We start from the raw sequence: 8,594 nt of genomic DNA, 5'->3' as shown, positions 1-8,594 counted from the left end.
TCTCATAAGGGACTTGGCTGGCAATCAGTTGAAGATACTGTTCCTTTGGCAGTGGTTCTAAGTGACTAGACTAATGTATTCCTTTTTACTTAGTTTCTACAAAAATCACATTAGGTTTCTCTGCAACTGAGGGATGGGAAGAAAAAAACAGAACATGGAGAAAGTCTACTTTATCTTTTTTATTTTTTACGTGATATTTTAACATAAAAATTGGGGTATACACACTCAGTTAACTATTTTATGGCAGTATTAAATTTCTTTTTGGTTGACAATTTAAAAACATTTATTTTTTAAATTCTCTAAATTAGAAAATTTTTAATTGAATAACAGGGAAATTCACATTTACAAAGTTGCTCCTGATTGGATTTCAGTAGTTTAATGTTCCAATACCTATCCACTCACCAGTGTACTTTTGCCACCACCAACGATCCCAATTTTTCTCTATGGCAGGCACTTTGCATAGAGGAAGTTTAAGCACGAACTGGCAAAGTTTCTCTACAGAGTAATAGTATGTAACCCAGTTTAGGTTACAAAGCACATATTTTGAATGGAATTGTGATCTCTTTGTGGCATAGTCTCCTGACAGACAATAAACTCTAGGATCTCTGGTTGACCAAGAGGCAGCTGGGGCTGTGATGACACTGCAGTCATAAAATATTCTGGACTGGCTTATTTTCTGTGTGGCATGTCTTGCTTTAACTGTCTTTGACTATACAGAATATGGCTCTGTTTAAGCTCCATTTTGTCCAATCACCTTTGCAAACCAACTGGCTTGCCCAAATGAAGGAAAAATAATTTTGTTAAAGCCATTTTTCTAACTTGGAGTCACAAGAGATGAACTTTCTTAACTCCAGCACTACTATCCATATGATCAAAGGCAACTTGTAAATTCCCCTTCATCTGCAAAATGTTAAAGGAAGCAAAAGATTTCTGAGTTCCCTTATTGCTTACTTAGTATGAACCTATGAAATTAATTTTAACTTTCTCTAAAATACATTTATTAGTGGGTGAACATATTTCCCTCTGTCTCCTTGAAAAGCAAATTAATATATGCAGTCTTAGCAAAACCTAATTGAGGTTTCTCACCATTTCATAGAAATGTTTCATAGAAAGTAAAACAGACTCTATCCAAATGTGTCATCCACATGAATTCAGTTGAGATTTTAGTTTAATTTAATACATTTTATTAAAATAGGGAAGTCTAGACCGGGCCCTCTCTGAGTCAGTGCTGCACCCACAGATGATGCTGTAAAGTCCAGTGCAGCAAAAATACAAAACCTATAGCACATGCAGACTCTCATGGTCTCTTGAAAGCTTGCCTACTTACCCCATGTAATTCATATAATATCATTCACCCATGTCCACAGTTTTAGGTCTCAGTCATTTATTGGGAATTTTTCATTGATGCTTGATTTGATTGTACTGCAGATCCATTTTGCCTCTTATTCTGCTGCTTTATTTTTCTGCTCCTAGTTTGCCCTTTGGACTTGATAGTGAGTATTATGATCTCAGTTGAACTTCCTTCCATAAAATTTCATTTCAGCCCGATATACTGATTTTGGCCTCTTCAGTTAAACCTGGCCTTGGCTTTAACCCATGTGAGCTCTGTCCCTGTAGATATGACACTCAACTATTTCAGTCAACTTCCTTGAGAAGTTCTTGACCTCAGTAACATACACCAAGAAGAAAAAGAAAAAAAAAACAGTTGTAATTAAAGGTCTATGATCTTAGTTCTGCTTGGGGTAGATTAACAAGGAGCAAGTGATACCCCCAAATCTAGGGCATAATGGGAATCAGGAATGAATTGTAGGATCCTGACTAGTGTTCAGGATTTAGACTTTGGTTCTTGAAGGTGATGATGGTGAGAGTTCTTGCAAATCAAGGTTCTAATGACTTCAGGGCTGGAGCGATAGCACAGCGGGTAGGGCGTTCGCCTTACAAGCGGCCAACATGGCCGACCCGAGTTCGATTCCTCCGCCCCTCTCGGAGAGCCCGGCAAGCTACCGAGAGTATTCGATATGCCAGACACAGTAACAACAAAGTCTCCAATGGAGACGTTACTGGGCCCGCTCGAGCTTGAGCAAATGACTTCAGGACTCCTACAGGTTTGTTAGTCAATTTTATCACATCAGCATCTTTACCTTCAGGACCATATGTTTATTTCCATGTGATTACGACCATTGCAAAGTGTTCCACAGGTAATCTTCAACCTCAGAAAGAATTCATTTAACTCATTGTCTAGGATTGGTGCCAACTGGGACTTTTACTTTGCCTTTTTCTGCATGCAGATGGCAAGGATACTTTGGCTCAAATAAATTAATGTTCACCAGATCTTAGAGATGTTGATCTTTTCAAACTTTCTGGGTCAAGTCATCAATATGCTGGCAGTGTCTCCTGTTGTGAAGTAGCCTACAGAAGGATTATCATTAATAGAAGTTGAGCAATGTATTAGTGAATGAGGAGAATATGAAAGCATGAAGGGAGAGGGAAGAAGTCTAGAATATGAGTCAGGAGTCAGTTAGGAGAAATAGCACATGCTGGGGTTCTCAATAAATGTTTGAGAATAGATGCATACATTAAACACTCTTCCCAGTATCCCCCTGATTCAGAACAAGGAATTAAAGCTAAAATTATCCAAACTGACTCGCTAGATCATGATAGAACTATTCACAAAAGTGCACATTGAATCCTATGATGGAGGCCATACCTGCTCAGTGGCTCTGTTCAACCTGGAGTTTGTGGTAGGTTGGCTTGTGGAGAAAGAGATGAGAGGAGACAGAGTTGCATGCTGGATAATATTTCAGGGCCAGTTCCATTCTGGTAAGAAGTACTGCTCTCTAGGTAAATATTGGTTTTCTAGATTGAGTAATATTAACTTCTGAAACAGTTGCATTCATTTGGGCAATTTTGAAACTCAAAACATAAATAAATTTAATATAGACATTTAAAAATTATTTATTTTTTTAAAAAATTGAATTGCCATGAGATACACAGTTACGAAGTTGTTCATGATTGGGTTTGAGTCATACAATGTTTCAACACCCATTTCTTTACCAGTGTATTTCCTTCCAACAATGACCCTAGTTTCCCTCCTGCCCTTCTCCCCTACAGCCTGCCTCTATAGCAGACACCCTCCTCCTCCTCCTCTTCCTTCTCCTCCTCCTCTTCCTCCTCCTCCTCCTCCTCCTCCTCCTCCTCCTCCTCCTCCTTATCTCCCCAGTTGTATATTGTGGTTTGCAGTACAGGCACTGAGAAATTATCATGTTGACGGTAATAGACATCCCTCTCACAATTCTTGTCCTGAGTGATCATTTACAGCCATTGTTGTCATAGCGGTGGGGCATTTGCCTTGTGCATAGCCAGCCAGGCCGAGTCGGGTTCGATTCCTCCACCCCTCTCAGAGAACCCGGCAAACTACCGAGAGTATTTCGCCCGCGCGGCAAAGCCTGGCAAGCTACCCGTGACGTATTCGATATGCCAGACACAGTAACAACAAGTCTCAAAATGGAGACTTTACTGGGCCCGCTCAAGCAAATCGATGAACAAAGGGAGGACAGTGTTTCTGTTTGTGTTGTCGTAGTGTTCTTTGCGTTGTCTTATCTAATAAAGGCCCTTTCATATGATGAAACTCTACATTAGAAATGCCGGTATGTGTATAATTTTCTATTTTCTTCCTAAAATCCTATTCACAGAAAGAGTTTTAGAATTCAAAACTTCTGTTTTCTGATGAGAAAACTTTTGGTAATGAGAAGTGGAGGTTAAGGCCAAAGTCTCATAGTTAGTTAGGTAAAAGTCAGTTTGAGCATCTAAGAATTTTACTTCCACAAAATGTCTTTAAAATGCTTTTTCAATCTCTTAATTCATAAAATGATATCATCAATAGTTTGGAGATAACTATTTCAGTATTTGGAGATAACTATTTCAGTATCAGGGAGCAATCAGCTTTGCACTTCCAAAGATCATTGACTTTGGCTCAGTGGAAAACTGTAGAGATATAGAATCATGATCCTCTTCTTAGGTAATTTCCAAAGCTCTTATTCAAATCAACCACTCAAAGGAAGGAAATATTCTGGAAATACAAAAGAATTTGAAAAGTCTAAGACACTCCTGAGAACTTTTAGTTATAAGCATAGTAAGAAAATCTCTCAAGACTGCATCCTCTGGTTCCATTGAGTCTATTTACTTATTGCCATCATTTTAGAACATGAGAAATTGCCCTCATGAGTAGGCACTCAATATATTTGTTGAATTAGAGAACACTATGGATGTTTATATAAGGTATTAACTTACATTGGTCACTCACAGACATGTATCAAGCATAATTTGGACAGTCACTTCACATTTATGCTCCTAGATGAGTTTTGCATAGAATTTTTGAAAGTTTAATAAAATTCTATAAGCAATAGGAATGAAAAATATCTTACTATACTCTTCTCCTCACAAATAGAACTTAAAATGAGTTTTTGATGTAAAGCATCAGGTTGGTTTCAAAAATATTTAAAAACACCTTTGAGGGACTGGAGTGATAGCACAATGGAGGGTGTTTGCCTTGCACGCGGCCGACCTGGGTTTGATTCCCAGCATCCCATATGGTCACCGAGCACTGCCAGGAGTGATTCCTGAGTGTAGAGCCAGGAGAAACCCCTGAGCATCTCTGGGTGTGACCCAAACCGCAAAAATAAATAAATAAATAAATAAATAAATAAATAAATAAAGAAGGGGCATGTCAAGTTCCCTCTCCAAAAAAAAAAAAAAAGCACCTTTGAATTGACTTCTACCTTCTGAAGTGACAGAGGGAAATAATGTCTATTCTATTTCTATAAAGCTATTCACAAAATTCATTTACATTTGATACTCAAACACCAATCCCACCACCATTGCACCTTCCACCATCATATTTTGCATGTTTCCACCCCAAATCCCAAACCGTGCCTCCCAAAGCAGAACCAAAACAATGAATTTTTTATTACTTGTTATGAATAATCTGCTAAAAATGGTCCAATAGAGTTTCCTTAGAGGAAAGTGTGTGAAGATTGTTGTACTTCATCCTGGAGCCATTAAGCCCTTGTATAAGAGATTACTAACATGTTTGTTAAAGCTAATCAAATGGGGGCTGGAGCATTAGCACACAGGGTGGGGCATTTACCTTGCATGCAGCTGACCCAGGTTCGATTCCCAGCATCCCATTTGGTCCTCTGAGCACTACCAGGGGTAATTCCTGAGTCCAGAGCCAGAAGTGACCCCTGTGTATTGCCAGGTGTGACCCGAAAAGCGAAAAAAAAAAAGGCCAATCAAATGTTGTGTGTTACTCTTGGTACATCAGTGGTGTAGAGTATGAGAGATTGTGTGGCTGCGCATTCCAGGAATTCTAAGTAATGTCTCATTTAAACATTGACCAAGTTAGGGAAAAATAGGAATTGAAAGGAAAGGAGGAATGGAGGAGAAAGGAGTAAGTGTATCAATAGTAAGTGTACTGCTATTCTCAAATTGTTTTCATATTAGCAAAATCACTTAAAATTCTGTGTATCATATAGTATTCCCATTTTGTAATTAAAGATATTGAGGCATAATAGTATGACTGGGCAATGTTAATGTCTGCATTCCAAACAGATTCTCCTGATGTTAGTACTGGGCCCTTTCAGGTGTATTAACTTACATTACCCCTCTTTGTAAACAAGGCAGTGTGACTGCTACCTTCCCAATCCAGGCTTTCATCCATGGATAAACAATTGGAGACTTGTAAATCTGTCTAAAAAATGATGGATGCTGTACATTGGTGCACATTCCCTATTTTAGTTGACAGCATCACCTTGTGGATGAAAATACATCTGGTGTGTGTTTTTATTTGTAAATATATGTATACTCTCTCGATTAGTGATAATAAGCCAAGCTATTATGCTGTCAATCAGAACATTTGGGGCTGAAACTTCTTTTCCCGAGTTTATTGAATTTATAATAATAGTTAATGGTAATCAGCTATTAAATAGAGATCAATTAATAACATTTAACAGGCAAGTAAATAGAAAGCAGTTCAATTCTTGCCATCTTAATTAAAACTGCATTTTTGCTTTCTTAATAGTTTGTGGAGACTTGGAATTTATAGTTTGTGCTGCTTTCTGAGGAGAACTACAAAAGAAGAAAGTGAAATACTAACAGCTTAGCCAAATTTTATTGTCTACAACCAAGTAAACTGACAGTCAAAGATTTTGAAGTTTCTGTTTCAGTTAGGGATGACTTTGAACTCTTTTTCTTTGTCATACAGAGAATTCCTCCAAGTTTGTAAAATGGACATAAAATACCTGGTAACCTGGATTTTTATATTGAAGACTTTAAGAGAAAGAGTCTTGCTACATAATGATAATAAAGGTAAAGGCCCTCCCGTTGATCGTCGATTTGCTCGAGCGGGCCCAGTAACGTCTCCATTGGAGACTTTGTTGTTACTGTGTCTGGCATATCGAATACGTCACGGGGAGCTTGCCAGGCTCTGCCGTGCGGGCGAGATACTCTCAGTAGCTTGCCGGGCTCTCCGAGAGGGGCGGAGGAATCGAACTCGGGTCGGCCATGTTGGCTGCTTGTAAGGCGAACGCCCTACCGCTGTGCTATCGCTCACTCAGATAATCATGTAAGTGTGGTAAGAATTACAGCACTCAAGCAAATATGTAAATACCTTGCAGCCGAAAAGTTAGCTGGCTTTTTTAAAAAAAATTTGTTTAGTTGGTAGACAAACACATTTATAAAAGTACTTTTGTTATTGGGCTGGAGCCATAGCACAGCAGGTAAGGCGTTTGCCTTGCATACAACTAACCCAGGTTCAATTCCTCTGCCCCTCTCGGAGAGCCCAGCAAGCTACCAAGAGTATCTTGCCTGTACAGCAAAGCCTGGCAAGCTACCAAGAGTATCTTGCCCGCCTGGCAAAGTCTGGCAAGCTACCCGTGATGTATTTGATATGCCAAAAACAGTAACAAGTCTCACAATGGAGACATTACTGGTGCCTGCTCAAGCAAATCTATGAACAACGGGAGGACAGTGCTACAGTGCTACTTTTGTTATCAATGGTCAAGGACAAATATGTCAATTTCCCAAGTGAGAACCTAAAATTAGCATCACAACTTTTTTGACAAGGTAAAGAACAATGTACTATCAATTGATAATTAATAACCAATACTCATACTCAATGATTTTTATCATAATTTACCTGATAGGACATTTGCATTCTGCATTGAATTACAGAATGTCCTGATTAAATGTTCTCATCATACATTTCATTGGCGTAAGTTTCGCTTGTATTTTTTATTTTCCTTTTTCTTATAAGAGAAAGCCTTATTGGGTAACCCAGGAACACTTGGAATGGATTTTCAGTCATGTCTCCTATCCTTAGAGCCTGCAAAAGGCTTCCTGTTTAACCCTTAGCACACCAGCCGCCTTGCAGACGCGTGGGCCTCCCTGCCCCCTGCCCCCACCAGCCCCACCTCTTTGGGTTGAAGATCTGGAGGACAAACGCTCAGTTTAAATTTCCCGGCTTTCTGTCAAAGCCCTAGTCACCTTCTCCCCCGGACTGTGGTGGCTTTGTTTTCTCTTCCCCTCCATTTGCTACTTGTTAGCCTCTGTCTAGTGTGTCGGCACACTTACAGTAGGCAGAACGCTGATGACAGATGGTGGGGAGGGGGGCTGGGATCAGGCTGCCGTGGCCCGGTGCCAAGGGACATGCCTTGCCACCAGAATATGCAGCCCAGACTTCCCTCCTAGCAGCAGCCCTGGGCCCTGGGTTTGTTCTGTGGGCGGGCCTGTGTGCACTGCCGCACACACGTGGCAGGTTTGGTGGTGGCAGTGGTAGTGGTGGCAGGGGGTGGCGGTGGCTGTTTTTGTTGTGGTGGGGGCCAATGACAACAGAGGCCTCGCTGGCTGGCTGCTGCTTTCCATTCTTGGCAGTTTCCAGATTCCCAGACAGGAAATTTGCCCAGAGATTGCAGCTGTGAATTGGCCCATTTTTCTGGAAAGAGGATAAAGAGAAGAGTTTTGTGGGATCTTTTGCTGTTCTCACACAAGCAGGGGCACACTGAATACAAATGAGGAAGGAGAAGGATACCGAGGAAAAGGTGGGGAGGGAATAGTCCGTGGACACAGACACAGTGCTTTCCCCTGCAGCCAGATGTGGGGTGGTCCTGAAGGAATAACCTGCTCTTGTTCCTTACCAGGTTTCAGCAATTTGAACCCTTAGACCACCCAGAGACACTCACTTCTTATTCTTCCTTCCACCGATATTTGAGAGCTTGTTCTGTGACTGGTGGTTTGCTGGGAGATGGGGATATACCAGCCCTCAAAACACACAAGGTCTGTGACTGAAGGAGCTGGCAGCGGGGTTGACAAAATACATACCAAAACAAACACATCACAATCACTCCTTCCTGCTTGTAGGGGTAGAAAATGATGATGATGATGACAACTCTTAGGGAATAATTCTGAAATTCCCAGTACTGTTCTGAACGCATTTCACATTTAATCTTTGTAATTACTCGAATAAAGTAAATACAACGAAAACAGGCATTTGAGGGGTGGTTGAGAGCAGCCTCTGTAAGGAGATAAAATCTGAGTGG

Source organism: Sorex fumeus, unplaced genomic scaffold (genome assembly GCF_029834395.1).
Source record: "Sorex fumeus unplaced genomic scaffold, SorFum_2.1 ptg000034l, whole genome shotgun sequence".
Taxonomy (NCBI): domain Eukaryota; kingdom Metazoa; phylum Chordata; class Mammalia; order Eulipotyphla; family Soricidae; genus Sorex; species Sorex fumeus.
This window is presented reverse-complemented; position numbering follows the sequence as displayed.